This window comes from Pseudophryne corroboree, chromosome 6, assembly GCF_028390025.1.
Source record: "Pseudophryne corroboree isolate aPseCor3 chromosome 6, aPseCor3.hap2, whole genome shotgun sequence".
Lineage (NCBI taxonomy): Eukaryota > Metazoa > Chordata > Amphibia > Anura > Myobatrachidae > Pseudophryne > Pseudophryne corroboree.
The window spans coordinates 437,873,939-437,894,240 of record NC_086449.1 but is presented as its reverse complement, the minus strand read 5'-3'; the positions used below and the strand labels follow the sequence as shown (position 1 = coordinate 437,894,240).

The window sequence follows — 20,302 nt, the reverse complement described above, 5'->3', positions numbered from 1 at the left end:
ACAGCTTCTGCCAAGTCCGCAGCATGACGCTGGGGCCATACAAGCGGACTCAGGTGCGGTGGGGGGTCATCTCAAGAGTTTCAGCACGCAGTGGGCTCACTCGCAAGTGGACTCCTGGATCCTACACGTAGTATCCCAGGTGTACATTGGAAATTCGAGACGTCTTCCCCTCACAAGTTCCTGAAGTCTGCTTTACCAACGTCTCCCTCCGACAGGGAGGCAGTATTGGAAAAAAATTCACAGGCTGTATTCCCAGCACGTGATAATCAAAGTACCCCTCCTACAACAAGGGAAGGGGTATTATTCCACACTATATTGTGGTACTGAAGCCAAACGGCTCGGTGAGATCTAAAAGATTTGAACAATTACATACAAGTGTTCAAATCAAGATGGAGTCACTCAGAGCAGTGATAGCGAACCAGGACGATATGGTGTCACTGGATATCAGGGACGCTTACCTACAAGTCCAAATTTTGCCCTTCTCACCAAGGGTATCTCAGGTTCGTGGTACAGAACTGTCACTATCAGTTCAAACGCTGCCGTTTGGATTGTCCACGGCACCCCGGGTCTTTACCAAGGTAATGACCGAAATGATGATTCTTCCTAAAAGAAATATGGACGCTTTCCTGATAAGGGCAAGGTCCAGAGAACAGTTGGCGGTCGGAGTAGCACTATCTCAAGTAGTTCTACGACAGCACGAGTGGATTCTAAATATTCCAAAATCGCAGCTTTTTCCGACGACACGTCTAATGTTCCTAGGGATGATTCTGGACACAGTCCAGAAAAGGATGTTTTCTCCCGGAGAAGAAAGCCAGGGAGTTATCCGAGCTAGTCAGGAACCTCCTAAAACCAGGAAAAGTATCAGTGCATCATTGCACAAAGGGTCCTGTGAAAAATGGTGGTTTCTTACAAAGCGATCCCATTCGGTAGATTTCACGCAAGAACCTTTCAGTGGGATCTGCTGGGAAAATGGTCCGGATCGCATCTTCAGATGCATCAGCGGATAACCCTGTCTCCAAGGACAAGGGTGTTTCTTCTGCGGTGGCTGCAGAGTGCTCATCTGTGAAAGGGCCGTAGATTCGGCATTCAGGACTGGGTCCTGGTGACCACGGATGCCAGCCTGAGTGGCTGGGGAGCAGTCACACAAGGAAAAAATTTCCAGGGAGTGTGATCAAGTCTGGAGACTTCTCTCCACATAAATATACTGGAGCTAAGGGCAATTTACAAGGCTCTAAGCTTAGCAAGTCCTCTGCTTCAAGGTCAGCCGGTATTGATCCAGTGGGACAACATCACGGCAGTCGCCCACGAAAAAGGGCGGCACAAGAAGCAGGAGGGAAATGGCAGAAACTGCAAGGATTCTTCGCTGGGCGAAAAATCATGTGATAACACTCTCAGCAGTGTTAATTCCAGGAGTGGAAAACTGGGAAGCAGACTTCCTCAGCATAACCTCCACCCGGGAGAGTGGGGACTTCAGCGGGAAGTCTTCCACATGATTGTAAACCGTTGGGAAAAACCAAAGGTGGACATGATGGCGTCCCGCCTGAATATTGCGCCAGGTCAAGGGACCCTCAGGCAACAGCGGTGGACGCTCTGGTAACACTGTGGGTGTACCAGTCATGGTATGTGTTCCCTCCTATGCATCTCATACCAAAAGTACTGAGAATCATAAGAAGGAGATGAGTAAGAACGATACTCGTGGCTCCGGATGGGTCAAGAAGGACATGGTACCCAGAATTTCAAGAGATTCTCACGGAAGAACCGTGGCCTCTACCTTTAAGAAAGGACCTGCTCCAGCAGGGGCCTTGTCTGTTCCAAGACTTACCACGGCTGCGTTTGACGGCTTGGCAGTTGAACGCCGGATCCTGAAAGGGCATTCCAGATGAAGTCATCCCTACCCTGGTCGAAGCCAGGAAGGATGTAACCGCAAAACATTTTCACCGCAATTGGCGAAAATATGTTGCGTGGTGTGAGGCCAAGAAGGTCCCTACAGAGGAATTCCAACTGGGTCGTTTCCTACATTTCCTGAGAACAGGACTGTCTATGGGCCTAAAATTAGGGTCCATTAAGGTTCAAATTTCGACCCTGTCGAATTTCTTCCAGAAGAACTGGCTTCAGTGCCTGAAGTTCAGACGTTTGTAAAAGGGGTACTGCATAGACAGCCTCCTTTTGTGCCCCCAGTGGCACCTTGGGATCTCAATGTTGTTTTGAGTTTCCAAAAGTCACATTGGTTTGATCCACTCACCACTGTGGACTTAGAATCTTCACCTTCCATGTGAAATATTTTATTAGCCCTGGCTTCAGCCAGGCGTGTGTCAGAATGGGCGGCTTTATCATATAAAAGCCCTTACTTAATTTTTCATTCTGACAGGGCAGAATTGAGGACTCGTCCTCAATTTCTCCTTAAGGTGTTTTCTGTTTTTCACATGAACCAACCTATTGTGGTACCTGCGGCTACTAGGGACTTGGAGGACTCCAAGTTACTTGACGTTGTCAGGGCCCTGAAAATATATGTTTCCAGGACGACTGGAGTCAGAAAATCTGACTCGCTGTTTAGCCTGTATGCACCCAACAAGATGGGTGCTCCTGCTTCTAAACAGCGATTGCTCGCTGGATTTGTAGTACAATTCAGCTTGCACATTCTGTGGCAGGCCTGCCACAGACAAAATCAGAAAAAGCCCATTCCACAAGGAAGTGGGCTCATCTTAGGCGACTGCCTGAGGGGTCTCGGCTTTACAACTTTGCTGAGCATTTACTTGGTCAGGGGCAAACACGTTTGCTAAATTCTACAAATTTGATACCCTGGCTGAGGAGGACATGGAGTCTCTCATTCGGTGCTGCAGGGTCATCCGCACTCTCCCGCCCGTTTGGGAGCTTTGGTATAATCCCCATGGTCCTGACGGAGTCCCCAGCATCCACTTAGGACGTTAGAGAAAATAAGAATTTACTTACCGATAATTCTATTTCTCGTAGTCCGTAGTGGATGCTGGGCGCCCATCCCAAGTGCGGATTGTCTGCAATACTTGTACATAGTTATTGTTACAAAAAAATCGGGTTGTTATTGTTGTGAGCCGTCTGTTCAGAGGCTCCTACGTTTTGTCATACTGTTAACTGGGTTCAGATCACAAGTTGTACGGTGTGATTGGTGTGGCTGGTATGAGTCTTACCCGGGATTCAAGATCCTTCCTTATTGTGTACGCTCGTCCGGGCACAGTATCCTAACTGAGGCTTGGAGGAGGGTCATAGGGGGAGGAGCCAGTGCACACCACCTGATCCTAAAGCTTTATTTTTGTGCCCTGTCTCCTGCGGAGCCGCTAATCCCCATGGTCCTGACGGAGTCCCCAGCATCCACTACGGACTACGAGAAATAGAATTATCGGTAAGTAAATTCTTATTTTAAATATTACTGTCTCCACACTACTCTTTTATATCCTCTATTAAATTATTTCACAGTGCACTGACAAAGTCACTGAGTAAATGAGTAGTCGATACATAAAAGACAAGACAAAACGAGAACTTGTTAGTAATAGATTAAACAAAGTGAAACTTTGTAACACTCCATAATGACAGCTGCTAAGAATAATTGCGTCTTAGAGGGATGTAGTTATGTCACTATACCGAAGCTGGGAACCTGGCCGGTTCTGAGCCCAACAGTCGGCATGCCGACTAACAGGGACTGTTCCCACTCGTGGGTATCCATGACACCCATAGAGTGGGAATAAAACCTGTGGCGAGCGCAGCAAGCCACCGAGCCTGCTGCGTGGTGACCGCAAGGAGCCCGCAAGGGGCTTTGTTGCACTCACACACCCGCCGCCAATCTAAAGATCGGTATCCTGGCAACGGTATGGTGACCAGCGGGATCCCAAACGCTGGTCACCCAAATCTAACCCGTGTGAGAGTATTCCTTTATAAGACTTAATAATGAAGAGTGGTAAAATTCCACATAAATAATGTGCTGACACTCACAATAAAGGATCAATTTCCAGTGTGTTTCTATAAAATTAATATCCAGTGTAAAGGTGAGCATATGTCAGTACAGATTAGTACCTGCACTGAATCCCTCCGGAGGCAACCAACCCAAATTAGATATAATTTGGATATTGTGTATAGACATGCAGTAATTTGTATTTCAAAAGGATTTGCACTGGGTTACCGGTTTTAACACAGGGAGATTATTCTCAAAGGTGTAAATCAGCTCACCATTGATGTTCACTGGCAAGCCGCACTGTTGGCTGATGCTTGCTGTGCACTAAGCAAAGCTACAAGTCTGTCGTGCACAGTCTGCAAATATGAGCAGTGGTTTCCAAGCGCTTCCCGCAGGATAGGTCCCTTAAATATTCGTACCATTAATTTGTGGCAGCAGACAGCTGGTTTTTAAAATGACTTTATCATTTTGGAATATAAGCTTTTTCTCTAACGTTCTAGTGGATGCTGGGGACTCCATAAGGACCATGGGGAATAGACGGGCACCGCAGGAGTCATGGGCACTTTAAGAAAGAATTTGGATTCTGGCGTGCTCTGGCTCCTCCCTCTATGTCCCTCCTCCAGACCTCAGTTTGAATCTGTGCCCGGACGAGCTGGGTGCTACTTAGTGAGCTCTCCTGAGCTTGCTATAAGAAAGTATTTTGTTAGGTTTTTTATTTTCAGGGAGATCTGCTGGCAACAGACTCCCTGCATCGTGGGACGGAGGGGAGAGAAGCAGCCCTAATCTCTGAAGATAGGTCCTGCTTCTTAGGCCACTGGACACCATTGGCTCCAGAGGGATCGTACACAGGATCTCACCCTTTGTCGTCCGATCCCAGAGCCGCGCCGCCGTCCCCCTCGCAGAGCCGGAAGACAGAAGCCGGGTGAAAGAAGCAAGAAGACTTCGAAATCGGTGGCAGAAGACTCCAGTCTTCACATGAGGTAGCACACAGCACTGCAGCTGTGCGCAATTGCTCCCACACTACACCCACATACTCCGGTCACTGTAAGGGTTCAGGGCGCAGGGGGGGGGGCGCCCTGGGCAGCAATTAGAGACCTCTTTGGCAAAAGTTTGCATATATACAGTTGGGCACTGTATATATGTATGAGCCCCCGCCAAAATTGTACATGAAATACATGAAAAAATTGTACGTCGAGGGGGCGGGGCTTCTTCCTCAGCACTCACCTGCGCCATTTTTTCTCCACAGCACCGCTGAGAGGAAGCTCCCCAGCCTCTCCCCTGCAGTTACACGGTAGAAGAGGGTAAAAAGAGAGGGGGGGGGGGCACATAATTAGGCGCAAAAATCAATATAAACAGCAGCTACCGGGTTAACATTAAGTTACTGTGTTATTCCTGGGTTAATAGCGCTGGGGTGTGTGCTGGCATACTCTGTCTCTCCAAAGGGCCTTATGGGGGAATTGTCTTCAGATGAGCATTCCCTGAGTGTGTGGTGTGTCGGTACGTGTGTGTCGACATGTCTGAGGTAAACGGCTCCCCTAAGGAGGAGATGGAGCAAATATGTGTGTGAGAGGGTGTCTCCGTCGACAACGCCGACACCTGTTTGGATATGTGTAATTAAGTGCTAAGGTGAATTTATTGCACAAAAGATTAAAGAACAGACAGGAAATCTACCCATGTCTGTCCCTATGTCGCAGAGACCTTCAGAGTCTCTCAATGCTCACTATCCAAAATAATAGACAGTGATATCGACACGGAGTCTGACTCCAGTGTCGACTACGATAATGCAAAGTTACAGCCAAAATGGCAGAAAAGTATTCAATATATGATTATTGTAATAAAAGATGATTTGCATATCACTGATGACTCATCTGTCCCTGACACAAGGGTACACATGTTTAAGGGAAAGAAAGCTGAGGTAAATTTCCCTCCTCTCATGATGAAAAAGAGCGGGAATCTCCAGACAAGAGACTGCAGTTTCCCACAAAGAATTCTCAGGGAGTATCCTTTCCCCACTAGGGCCAGGATACGATGGGAATCTTCCCCTAGGGTGTCACGTTTGCCCAAAAGGTAGCCCTGACGTAACAGCTATTCTCAGGGATCCTGCAGATAGCGTGCACATTCTGGTACACTACTCAGACCGGCGATTGTGTCGGCATGGGTTTATAGCGCTGTGGCAGCGTGGACAGGTACCTTATCAGCAGAGATTGAGACCCTAGTATGTATATATATATGTATATATAGAGATATATATATATATTAAAGATGCTGTCTTAAGAGATATATATATATATATATATATATATATATATATATATATATATATATAAAACATGCCCAAAGAGACATGAGTCTACTGGGTCCTAGAGTCAAAGCTATGTCGATTTCTGCTTGACGTGACCTGTAGAATATGCAATGGACAGATGATGCCGACTTAAGAGGCATATGGAAGGCTGAGGATTGTGTGGAGAAGGGTTCTCGGACTTGGTCTCCACAGCTATAGCTGGTAATTCTGATATTTTGCCTTATATTCCTGCACAGCCTAGGAAAGCACGACATTATCAAATGCAGCCTTTCAAACAAAGAAACAAGAAAGTCTGAGGTGCGTCCTTTCTTGCCAGAGGCAGAGGAAAGAAGCTGCACAACACAGCTAGTTCCCAGGAACAGAAGTCCTCCCCGGCCTCTACAAAATCCACCGCATGTCGCTGGGGCTCCACAGGCGGAGCTAGGCCCGGTGGGGGCACGCCTTCGTAAGTTCAGCCACAAGTGGGTTCACTCCCTGTTAGATCCCTGGGCAATAGATATTGTGTCTCAGGGATACAAGCTGGACTTTGAGGAGATGCCCCCTCACCGACGGCCCTGCCGGCTTCCCCCCACGAGAGGGAAACAGTGTTAACTGCAATTCACAAATTGTATCTTCAACAGGTGGTGGTCAAGGTTCCCCTCCTTCAACAAGGAGGGGGTTATTATTCGACCATGTTGTAGTCCCGAAACCAGACGGTTCGGTCAGACCCATATTGAATTTAAAATCCCTGAACATATGCCTGAAAAGGTTCAAGTTCAAGATGGAATCGCTAAGAGCAGTCATTGCAAGCCTGAAAGGGGGAGATTTTATGGTGACTCTGGACATAAAGGATGCATACCTTCATGTCCCCATTTATCCACCTCATCAGGCGTACCTCAGAATTGCGGTACGGGATTGTCATTATCAATTTCAGACGTTGCTGTTTGGTCTCTCCACGGCCCCGAGAATATTCACCAAGGTAATGGCGGAAATGATGGTGCTCCTGCGGAAGCAAGGTGTCACTATTATCACGTACTTGGACGATCTCCTCATAAAAGCGAGATCAAGAGAGCAGTTGCTGAACAGCGTATCACTTTCTCTGGAAGTGTAACGGCAACACGGCTGGATTCTATATATTCCAAAGTCGCAGTTAGTTCCTACAGCTCATCTGCCTCTCCTAGGCATGATCCTAGACACAGACCAGAAAAGGGTTTATCTCCCGATAGAGAGAGCTCAGGAGCTCATTACACTGGTCAGGAATCTATTAAAACCAAAACAGGTGTCAGTGCATCACTGCACTCGAGTCCTGGGAAGGATGGTGGCTTCATAAGAGGCCATTCCCTTCGGCAGGTTCCATGCGAGGACCTTCCAATGGGACTTACTGGACAAGTGGTCCGGATCACATCTTCAGATGCATCGGTTAATCACCCTATCCCCCAGGGCCAGGGTGTCTCTCCTGTGGTGGCTGCAGAGTGCTCACCTTCTCGAAGGTCGCAGATTCGGCATTCAGGACTGGGTCCTCGTGACCACGGATGCAAGCCTCCGAGGGTGGGGGGCAGTCACACAGGAAAGAAATTTCCAACAACATCCTGGAACTAAGGGCCATATACAACGCCCTACGTCAAGCGGAGTCCCTGCTTCGCGACCAACCGGTTCTGATTCAGTCAGATAACATCACCGCAGTGGCTCATGTAAACCGCCAAGGCGGCACAAGGAGCAGGGTGGCGATGGTAGAAGCCACCCGAATTCTTCGCTGGGCGGAGAATCACATAAGCGCACTGTCAGCAGTGTTCATTCCGGGAGTGGACAAATGGGAAGCAGACTTCCTCAGCAGGCACGACCTCCACCCGGGAGAGTGGGGACTTCATCAAGAAGTCTTCACGCAGATTGCAAGTCGGTGGGAACTGCCATAGGTGGACATGATGGCATCCCGCCTCAACAAAAAGCTGCTTAGATATTGCGCCAGGTCAAGAGACCCTCAGGCGATAGCTGTGGACGCACTGGTGACACCGTGGGTGTTCCAGCCGGTCTATGTATTTCCTCCGCTTCCTCTCATACCCAAGGTGTTGAGAATCATAAGAAAAAGAGGAGTGAGAACAATACTCATTGTTCCGGATTGGCCAAGAAGGACTTGGTATCCAGATCTGCAAGAAATGCTCACAGAGGACCCGTGGCCTCTGCCTCTAAGACAGGACTTGTGCAACAGGGGCCCTGTCTGTTCCAAGACTTACCGCGACTGCGTTTGACGGCATGGCGGTTGAACGCCGGATCCTAGCAGAAAAAGGCATTCCGGATGAGGTCATTCCTACGCTGATAGAGGCTAGGAAGGATGTGACGGCTCAACATTATCACCGTATATGGCGAAAATATGTGGCTTGGTGTGAGGCCAGGAATGCCCCTACGGAGGAATTCCAGCTGGGCCGTTTCCTTCACTTCCTACAGTCGGGAGTGACTTTGGGCCTTAAATTGGGTTCCATTAAGGTTCAGATTTCGGCCTTATCCATTTTCTTTCAAAAAGAACTGGCTTCTCTGCCTGAAGTTCAGACGTTTGTAAAGGGAGTGCGGCATATTTAGCCCCCTTTTATGCCTCCAGTGGCACCTTGGGATCTTAACGTGGTGTTGAGTTTCCTGAAATCCCACTGGTTTAAACCACTTAAAACGGTGGAAGTAAAATATCTCACGTGGAAGGTGGTAATGCTATTAGCCTTGGCTTCGGCTAGGCGTGCGTCAGAATTGGCGGCTTTGTCACATAAAAGCCCTTATCTGGTTTTCCATGCGGATAGAGCAGAATTGCGGACCCGCCCACAATTTCTGCTGAAAGTGGTTTCATCCTTTCATATAAACCAACCTATTGTGGTGCCTGTGGCTACTACTGACTTGGAGGATTCCGAGTCACTGGATGTGGTCGGGGCTTTGAAGGTTTATGTAGCCAGAACGGCTAAGGTCAGGAAAACAGAATCTTTGTTTATCCTGTATACTTCCAACAAGCTTGGGGCGCCTGCTTCAAAGCAAACTATTGCTCGCTGGATCTGTAACACGATTCAGCAGGCTCATTCTGCGGCTGGGTTGCCGCTGCCTAAATCAGTTAAGGCCCATTCCTCAAGGAAGGTGGGCTCTTCTTGGGCGGCTGCCCGAGGGGTCTCGGCATTACAGCTTTGCCGAGCGGCTACTTGGTCAGGTTCAAACACCTTTGCAAAGTTCTACAAGTTTGATACCCTGGCTGAGGAGGACCTTGTGTTTGCTCATTCGGTGCTGCAGAGTCATCCGCACTCTCCCGCCCGTTTGGGAGCTTTGGTATAATCCCCATGGTCCTTACGGAGTCCCCAGCATCCACTAGGACGTTAGAGAAAATAAGATTTTACTTACCGGTAAATCTATTTCTCGTAGTCCGTAGTGGATGCTGGGCGCCCGTCCCAAGTGTGGACTTCTTCTGCAATGCTTGTATATAGTTATTGCTTAAATAAGGGTTATGTTATAGTTGCATCAGAGTTTATCTGATGCTCTGTGATTGTTCATACTGTTGACTGGGTAAAGTTATCACAAGGTATACGGTATGATTGGTGTGGCTGGTATGAGTCTTACCCTGGATTCCCAAAATCCTTTCCTTGTACTGTCAGCTCTTCCGGGCACAGTTTCTCTAACTGAGGTCTGGAGGAGGGACATAGAGGGAGGAGCCAGAGCACACCAGAATCTAAATTCTTTCTTAAAGTGCCCATGTCTCCTGCGGAGCCTGTCTATTCCCCATGGTCCTTACGGAGTCCCCAGCATCCACTACGGACTACGAGAAATAGATTTACCGGTAAGTAAAATTTTATTTTCCCAGCCTTCGGAATCCGAACCCCCATGGGTGGATTCTTTAAGGAGAATGATATCCCAGATTTCAACAAGGATGTCACATACTGTACTGAGAAAGAGACACAGTTTTTGAGAAAATCTGTAGAGGGTTTGAAGTATTCAGCTCCTGCTGCTTCCTCAAACACCCCACCTACATACCCGACAAAACGTACACTTGCTCAGATAATGCAAGTTGACACTGACACTGAGGAGGAATTTTTTTTTTAACTAAAATAAGAAATTCTTGCTTGCCTTCCCTGCTTCTAAAGAGTTAAACTCTTTATTTGAAAAATCCTGGGAAAACCCAGAGAAGAAATTCCAGATCCCTAAAAGAATTCTCATTGCTTTCACTTTCCCTGAAGAGGTTAGAAAGAAGTGGGAAAACCCACCTATAGTAGACGCTTCTGTATCTAGGTTGTCTAAAAAGGTGGTTTTACCTGTCACTGGTTCAACCGCCTTAAAAGATCTGGCTGACCGCAAGATTGAGACTACACTCAAATCACTATACACTGCTACTGGCGTGGCTTTAAGGCCCACTATTGCTTGTGCATGGATTTCTAAGGCCATAGTAAAGTGGTCAGGCACATTACTAGAGGACTTAGACACTATGGATAGGAGTGACATTGATTTGTTTTTACGTCACATACAGGATTCTGCAGGTTTCATGGTGGAGGCCATGAAGGACCTTGGCATGCTAAACGCAAAGGCTACTTCCATGGCGGTCTCGGCGCTCAGAGGACTCTGGCTACGCCAATGGACGGCGGATGCAGAATCCAAGAAAAGTGTGGAGAACCTACCCTTCACAGGTCAGGCTCTGTTTGGGGACGCATTGGATGCATGGATCTCCACGGCAACTGCAGGTAAGTCAGCCTTTCTTCCCTCAACAACACCACTGACTAGGAAATCTTATCCTATGTCCACACTGCAGTGCTTTTGGACCGCGAAAGATAAGAATCCCAAACCCCCTTCCACCTTCTTAAGGAAAGTCTGCACCAACAGGTTCTCAGGAACAGAAACCAGGTTCTGCTTCCTCAAAATCTTCACCATGACGGTGGACCTGGAGTTCGGGCAGTTGGGAGCGAGACTAAAACATTTCAGTCACATCTGGGCGTCTTCATGCCCAGACCCCTGGGTAAGAGATATTGTTGCCCATGGGTACAGACTGGAGTTTCGAGAACTCCGACCTCACAGATTCTTCACATCAGGCTTACCATCTTCGCTCACAAAGTGCTATCCTACAGGAATCCATTCAAAAATTGGTTCGAACAAATGTTATTGTTCCAGTTCCACCTCACCTAAAACACAAGGGTTATTACTCAAACCTGTTTGTGGTACCGAAACCGGACGGTTCGGTAAGGCCGATTTTAAACCTAAAGTCCTTGAACCCGTACTTGAGGGAATTAAAATTCATGATGGAGTCTGAGAGCGGTGATCTCAGGTCTGGAGGAGGGGGAATTCCTAGTATCCCTGGATATCAAGGATGCGTACCTTCACATTCCGATCTGGCCGCCTCACCAGGCTTATCTCAGATTTGTGCTACTGGACTGTCACTATCAGTTCCAGGCACTTCCATTTGGCCTCTCCACTGCACCGAGGGTGTTCACAAAGGTCATGGCAGAGATGTTGCTACTCCTCCACAGGCAGGGAGTAAACATAATTTCATATCTGGACGATCTGCTGATAAAAGCATCTTCCAGGGAGAGGTTGTTGCAGAGTGCTCTCTCAACTCGAGGATCATGGGTGGATCCTGAAGCTTCCAAAGTCACATTTGGAGCCGACAAGGAGACTGCGTTTTCTGGGGATGATGCTTGACACGGAAGTGCAGAGTGTGTTCCTACCGGTGGAGAAAGCGTTGGTGATCCAATCTATGGTACGGGATGTCCTGTAACCAGCCCGGGTATCGGTTCATCAGTGCATTCTCCTTCTGGGGAAGATTGTAGCCTCCTACGAGGCTCTACAGTACGGACGATTCCATATGAGGTCCTTCCAGCTTGATCTCCTACACAAATGGTCGGGATCACATCTTCACATGCACAAGCAGATAAGCCTGTCGCCGAAACCAGAATTTCACTCCCCTGGTGTCTGCAAACTTCTCACCTACCCGAGGGCCGCAGGTTCGGGATTCAGAACTGGATCCTTCTAACCACGGATGCAAGTCTCAGAGGTTGGGGAGCAGTCACCCAAGGGGAGAATTTCCAAGAAAAGTAGTCAAGTCTGGAATCCATCCTTCCGATAAACATTCTGGAACCAAGGGCCGTATACAACGGCCTTCTACAAGCAGCACATCTTCTGCAAGATCAGGCCATTCAGGTTCAGTCGGGCAATGTAACGGCGGTGTCCTACATAAACCGACAGGGCGTAACGAAGTGCAGAGCTGCAATGTCAGAGGTAACAAGAATCCTCCTCTGTGCAGAAAGGCACGCGGTGGCGCTGTCGTCGATCTTCATTCCGGGAGTGGACAACTAGAAAGCGGACTTCCTCAGCAGACACGTACTTCATCCAGGAGAATGGGGCCTACACCCGGAGGTGTTCGTGGAGGTGACAAGCCGATGGGGTGTACCTCAGATAGACATGATGGCTTCTCACCTCAACAAGAAGCTTCGCAGGTACTGTTCCAGGTCAAGAGACCTACAAGCAGTGGCTGGTAACTCCGTGGATTTTACAGTCAGTGTATGTGTTCCCTCCACTTCCACTAATCCCAAGGATTCTAAAACTAATAAAAAGAACAGGAGTTCAGGTGATGTTCATTGCTCCAGACTGGCCAAGAAGGACTTGCTACGCGGATCTTCTGGAATTACTGCTGGAGGATCCAAGGCCTCTTCCTCTTCGCGAGGACCTTCTACAACAGGGGCTGTTTGCCTATCAAGACTTACCGTGGCTACGTTTGATTGCATGGAGGTTGAGCGCCAGATCTTAGCTCGGAAGGACATTCTGAAAAAAGGTAATTCCTACCCTGATACAGGCTAGGAGGGAGTAACGTCAAAACATGACCATCGGAGTTTCAACTTGGACGTTTCCTCTTTCTGCAGGTTGGTGTTGATATGGGCTTACGCTTGGGCTTCAACAAGGTCCTCCAGATTTCGGCCTTGTCCATCTTCTTCCAGAAACAATTGGCTTCTCTCCCTCAGGTTCAGACGTTCTTGAAAGAGGTTCTACACATCCAACCACCCTTTGTGCCGCCTACGGCACCTTGGGATCTTAAAGTGGTGCTGCAGTTCCTGCAATCAGATTGGTTCGAGCCTTTACAGGAGGTGGATGTCAAGTTTCTTACTTGGAAGGTGGCCACACTGTTGGCTTTAGCATCTGCTAGACGTGTGTCGGAATTGGGGGCATTGTCATGCAAGAGCCTTACTTGATTTTCCATGAGGATAGAGCTGAGCTCAGAACGTGTCAGCAATTTCTTCCAAAGGTTGTGTCGGCTTTTCATATCAACCAACCTATTGTTGTGCCAGTGGCTACTGACTCCTCAATTACCTCAAAGTCCTTGGATGTTGTGAGGGCTTTGAAAATTTATGTGAAGAGAACTTCTCATCACAGGAAGTTGGACTCACTATTTGTCCTTTATGATCCCAACAAGATTTGGTGTCCTGCTTCTAAGCAGACGATCTCTCGCTGGATTAAGTTTACTATCCAGCATGCTTATTCTACGGCAGGATTGCTGTGTCCGAAATCCGTTAAGGCTCACTCTACTCGTAAGGTGGGTTCTTCCTGGGCGTCTGCTCGGGGTGTCTTGGCTTTACAGCTTTGCCGAACAGCTACTTGGTCAGGGTCGAACATGTTTGCTAAGCTCTACATGTTCGATAGTTTGGCCTCTGAGGACCTAAAGTTTGGTCAATTGGTTCTGCAGGAGCCTCCACGCTCTCCCTCCCGTACTGGGAGCTTTGGTACATCCCCATGGTACTAATGTGGAACCCAGCATCCTCTAGGACATTAGAGAAAATAGGATTTTAATTACCTACTGGTAAGTCCTTTTCACAAAGTCCGTAGAGGATGCTGGGTGCCTGCCAGCGCTTCGTTTTCTTGCAGTTGTTACTTGGTTCAGTTCTGCCTTGTTTCTTGGTTAAGTACTGCATTGCTACTTGGTTAAGTACTGTTGTTCAGCCGTTGCTGATTTGATTTAAGCTGGTTATCTTGGTTTTCTGTTGTTATGTGTGAGCTGGTGTGAATCTCACCACTATCTGTGTATTTCCTTCTCTCGAAGTATGTCCGTTTCCTCGGGCACATTTTCTAGACTGAGTCTAGTAGGAGGGGCATAGAGGGAGGAGCCAGCCCACACTATTAAACTCTTAAAGTGCCCATGGCTCCCAAGGAACCCGTCTATACCCTATGATACTTGTTATGTTCTGCGTACTTGGAACCCAGGAGATTGGGTGGCACCAGGAGAGTTCCAAGTACAGACGCGTAAAGCTGCAACTGGACTGATATACTCAGCTACCCCTAACAAAAATCTCTGACTCCGTTGTCCTTCCCAGTAGTCGATTAATGCCTGCAAGACTATGTTTTCTTGTGCCCATGGCAGCCGGTTTTGATTGGGCGAATTAGGTCCGCCCAGACTCTGATGCCCCCCGGTCTTAATAGTTGACAAGGCGTTAACCGAGACAGAGAAGAACAAGGGGAAAACTAACTGAGATTGACACGACTAAAACAGAGAAGGATACAAAAAATAAAGTAGTTAATGTGCGGCACGACCGCGTGGAACAACATAAAATCAAGTAATGCAACCTAACTGCCAAATGCGAACCCGTCGTAATAAGGCGAGGACAGCAATGCGGAAACCTCCACAAAAATGACAAACCAAATATAGATAAAGACAATATGGCTTCAGCCATCAAGTGCAGCAGAGCCGCTACTCATGACACCACGAAAGGTGTGTGCAGGAAACTACCGGAACACAGAGACTTCGGATACCAGACCACTCTACTGGAAGTCAACTCAGAAGACAGCAGGAAACGATCCCTTATACAGGACTCAGGAAACTGGACACAGGACACTCGAGTTCACAAGCTGGATGCCGTAACACACCAGAGGCAGGAAGACTGGCCCCACAGGAAGCTGCTGACAGGGACCAGGAACAAGCTTGCGGGAAGCTAACGAAGAACTGGAACATCCAGGTACAATAACAAACTTCTATCACCAGCTCTAGATGCAGGGACAGCTGAGAAATAAAGGAAGCACGCCCCAATCAGGATAGCTGGAAGCCAGGCACAAGGTAATGGCCTAATTACTGGCAGGTGAGACTGAACACATAGGAAACAGGCTGCAATTACACAGACTCACCACAGGTGGGCAACAACAGTACTCTAAACAAGTACATGAGAAATCCTGGCATGCAAACAGAAATATAACCTCAAATATATGAGCAAAATGCAAACAGGAATGAGCCACTGCCGAGGCTCATAGCAGTACTAATGTGGACCCCAGCATCATCTACGGACTACGAGAAAAGGATTTACCGGTAGGTAATTAAAATCCTATTATTTATGCTTCTCGAGTGCAATTATTGCTCCGTCGTTGGATGTATGTGTATTCATGGAGACGGGCACCGGGACTAATGACGGAGTGCTGGCCGAGTTTGATGTGTGTGTGTGTATGTATATATATATATATATATATAACAGGAGACTTGCTAGAATGTGCTCTGCTACAAAAATCCACCAACGACCGACTCCAGGCTTGTGCAAAAACAACAAATACCTTTTATTCAGGTAGCTCCAAAACAAAGATATACATAAAACAAAGGGGGTAATTCCAAGCGGATCGCAGCAGGAATTTTGTTAGCAGTTGGGCAAAACCATGTGCACTGCAGGGGAGGCAGATATAACATGTGCAGAAAGAGTTAGATTTGGGTGGGTTATTTTATTTCTGTGCAGGGTAAATTCTGGCTGCTTTATTTTTACACTGCAAATTAGATTGCAGATTGAACACACCACACCCAAATCTAACTCTCTCTGCACATGTTAAATCTGCCTCCCCTGCAGTGCACATGGAGGGTAATTCCAAGTTGATCGCAGTAGGAATTTTGTTAGCAGTTGGGCAAAACCATGTGCACTGCAGGGGAGGCAGATATAACATGTGCAGAAAGAGTTAGGTTTGGGTGGGTTATTTTATTTCTGTGCAGGGTAAATTCTGGCTGCTTTATTTTTATACTGCAAATTAGATTGCAGATTGAACACACCACACCCAAATCTAACTTTCTCTGCACATGTTAAATCTGCCTTCCCTGCAGTGCACATGGAGGGTAATTCCAAGTTGATCGCAGCAGGAATTTTTTTAGCAGTTGAGCAAAACCATGTGCAGTGCAGGGGGGGGGGGGGAGGGGGGGGGGGGCAGATATAACATTTGCAGAGAGAATTAGATTTGGGTGGGTTATTTTGTTCCTGTGCAGGGTAAATACTGGCTGCTTTATTTTTACACTGCAATTTAGATTGCAGATTGAACTCACCACACCCAAATCTATGTCTCACATTATATCTGCCTCCCCTGCAGTGCACATGGTTTTGCCCAACTGCTAACAAAGTTCCTGCTGCGATCAACTCAGAATTACCCCCATGGTTTTGTCCAACTGCTAACAAAATTCCTGCTGCGATCAACTTGGAATTACCCCCAAAGATCACTGTCTTTAGTATAAACTACCAGGGAGGTTAGGGCCTGCCTCACTCCCCCTTACTTAATAAGGAACCCTTCAGGTCCCAGCATCCTGACACTAGTGGCCCAGCCCTCCGGATCCCACTGTCCCTAGCAGGCCTATCACCTGGACAACTAACTGCCTTCAGGAGCCCTGACTCGTGGGAGAGACTCTGCTTTAAACTCAGCACCCAGGTGCTGGCTGATGAAGCAGTTTCTTGGGCTAAGAAGCTTATAAGACCTGGTCTGGGCCAAATGAATGGGAACCCGGTCCATCCACACTTCCCATTTAACCCCAGGACCCTGTGTGTAGCTTGCAGGTGGCAAAGTACCTCTCCTGCCACATACCCTTTCCCTCAGCTTTTCCTGGCGTAGAAAAGCGGCATGTGACATTGGCAAGGTTTCACATTTGCCAATTATTTTGGGCTGACAAATCTTTGGGACATAACTTGGGCCCATACATCTGGGTCCTAAGTTCCTCTCCCAATTACATGTCCGAGGCCCTTTTAACTGACCTTGGAATCTATTTCCATTAAAGGTTGGTGGCACCAACTCCACTGTGCAACCTTCCCTTTCCCTCCACTTTGGCATAGTGGCCAAAGTGGTCGTTTTAATGGGCAACTTCCTGTTGCCCAGTAAACTTCCCCTTCTCTTCACCTTTCCCCCTTTAGGGATGTTTCCCTTATCGGGCTCGGATTTACTGGCTACTGAGGAAGTCGCTTCCTTCTATTCTGGTGGTTTGTGACACCTGACATTAACCAACTCTGGACTGGGGAAGGTTTTTATGTTCACTCTGGGCCTAGTAGTCACCCCTGCCCTCACTGGTCTTGGCCTATATGGACAATTCCACCTTTTCTGGCCCAGCTCTTGGCACCGGTAACACCTAGTCTCTGCCCTGACTTTAATTGTTCTGAGGTCATGGTCCAACTTTGCCCCCACCTTTTCCCTCAGAGTGAGTCACTGGTCCCGAGTCTCAGAAAGTACTTTCATATGTTGAACTTTTAGTGCTTCCTTCAGTCTTTCCAGCTTTGGTAACATTTCCTTCATTAACGTGACTGCTACGTCCTCCGATCTCCCATCTTTGACCCTAGTCACTGAATCCTGCCGTTCTATGACTGGCACATAACCCATTTTGAGTCTCTTGTCCAGGTCTCTTATTCGACTACGTAGTCTAGGAATCTCCTTCACTGTTTCTTTTAGCTGGCTGTAACTTAGAGCCAGCTTTTGGAACTCTCCCTTCAAGTTTTCCAGCTCTTGTGTCTCATATAGAGAACTCTCCCTGGGTAGAGCAACCTCAGAAATGGGACTCTGCACCGATTCCTCTGAGACAGGTTCTTGCTCTTTACTTAGTGTGTCCTTTATGAACTATCCCAGTTCAGCAATTGGATCTTGAATCTCTTGTGGTGGTTCATGCCAGGGTGCAACAACCCTAAGATTGAAATCTTGCACCTTATCCTCCTCATACACGAGGGGAACCCCTTCAGAAGCAGGTTTCTGGATGACTTCGGAAGTAGACTCCTCTATTGCCACTAGCTTAGCCATGACTAGCTCACGTTGGCAAGACACCTCCAAAGGTACGGTCTTTGTCTGTGATTCGTCAGAGAAAGTCTTCCATGTGCACTGGATGTCCTGATCCTGGGTTTCCAAGACCTCAACAGAAGCAATCTCCAGCTCAGATAAGACTTCCTGCTCTAGGATGGGCTCTTGAGTAGTCATCAAATTGCCATCTGTCCAGATAGATTCCTGGGGTTCATCATTCTGCCCCAGATCCAGCAGATTAAAGGATTCTTGTTTTGGAGGTGGATGATCACTTGACATCAAGTAAACCTCTCCCAGTTCCATTACCGCTTCCTCCTCACTCCCTGTCAACTAAGGAGCAGCCGGGCATCCCACATCCTCATCTCATGTCTCCATAATCACATCTTCTGTGAGCCCCTGTGGCTGCCATGCTCTATCTTGAACAGGTTCTACTGAACTCAGGGCTTTGTTCGACTCTACACCCAAACTACTACGACATTCTTTTTCCAGAGAATGAGATGGTGCTGCTTCGGAGGAACTTCTCACTGCCGTCCTAGGGGTTAACAACAAAACACTGCCATCTGATGTGGCTCTCTCTTGCTGCTTGAAAAATTCCCATTTTTTCTGTGCGCTGCGCAATAATGGCTGCAGCTTCTCCATGCTCTGGAATGGCATTACCAACTGAATGGACATTAGTGCCTGTAAATTCTCTACCTCTGAGGAAGGGCCCTCATTTCCACTTTCCAGGCAGATGGCCTTACTAGTGGCATAGCAGGGAGCCTTCCAGGCCTTAGGCACTGGCAGCTCTGGCTCAACTTTCCTGTTTCTTCTGGCTGGAACAGGGAATCCAGTATAGCCGGGTTCCAATACAGTATGGTACCATTCTTCCGCAGCCTGCACCACCGTTGGCATCATTTCCCCCGAAGATGGCATCTCCACTTTGGCTGATAATGTCTCTGACCCAACCTTCGGCATAACGTCTTCAGCAACTGGTGTAGCTACACCTGTGTCTGAATTGAAACTAGGCATAGCCAATGGTTTTAGCTGAGAAACCTCCTCCTGAAGCTCCTCCCAGTCTTGCGACAGAGCCTTATTGGCCAGCAGCAGACTTCCATCTCGGTCTGGTCACAGGAGATTTTCTCTAATAGTCCATGGCTATGTACTACAAAGTTTTCAGATCTGGGTTTAGCCTTTACCAATGTTTTCTGCAACTCTGACACCTGGCCTGAGAGCTTGGCAATCTCTTCTCTACTCCTTCCCAATTTGGTCAAAGAGTCAGACAAAAGAGATTCCTTCTCCTCCAGCTTTTGCGTTAAGGTGTTCACCTGCTCTTGAAGTAAATCCAATTTTTCCTTAAGCTCTTCTACCTCCTCGTCCTTTAACTGGACATTATTTTCAAGGTCACTTATCATGTGACACCAAAAAAAAGGTTCCATGCTAAAATCTTCCCCAAGATCAGGATTACTCCCCAATAAGCTCTCCACTTCACTCTCCAACTGTGGGGTTTTTATAGGGTCACATAAGTTCCTGACCTGAGGTGTTAGAGCTGTCACCCCTTTTGTTTTTTAGCAAGAATTCTCTTTTTGTTACCCATTTGTAGAGACACTTCAGAATATGCTGTATATCTGAAAATCTTTATTCACCCTGTTACCTTTGAAAACTGTAAGTGAAAGGGAAAATAAAAATTCCTTTTTTCTTTTTTTAGCACAGATTAAGTGGTCCCAAATACCTTACACTGGTAGTGCAAATAAACAACTTCTCCCTTCAGGCTCTTAAAACTAGAACTCAGGGATTTGCTGGGACACATAGTGCCACAAAAATTCTTTATTTAAATAGAACCACATTTATAAAAGGTTTCAACTTTGCTTGATTGGTCTTAATGAGCCAATTAATAAGACTCCCATTACCAGATTTTGCAGGCACAGGTAAAAATAAGCTTGGAAAAGAAATTCAGTTATAAATTATCAGCTGCTTGCAACCCCTCAAAACAAACCAGCTCAGCTACTTTCAATGAATGGTGCAAAGCAGAAAAGTCAAAACAGTCCATGCACCCTGTTTAACCCCTTTGCTGCCAATGCAAACCCCTGCATCACAAACAAACACATTCAGTTTAAACAAAACAT

General features: G+C 47.4%; 1 protein-coding gene across 3 annotated transcripts in view; it reads left to right on the top strand.

Annotated features, from left to right (window-relative positions):
- Nucleotides 1-20,302, top strand: part of REDIC1 (regulator of DNA class I crossover intermediates 1) — a 362,880-nt gene that overhangs the window by 151,460 nt on the left and 191,118 nt on the right. The window lies entirely within an intron of this gene.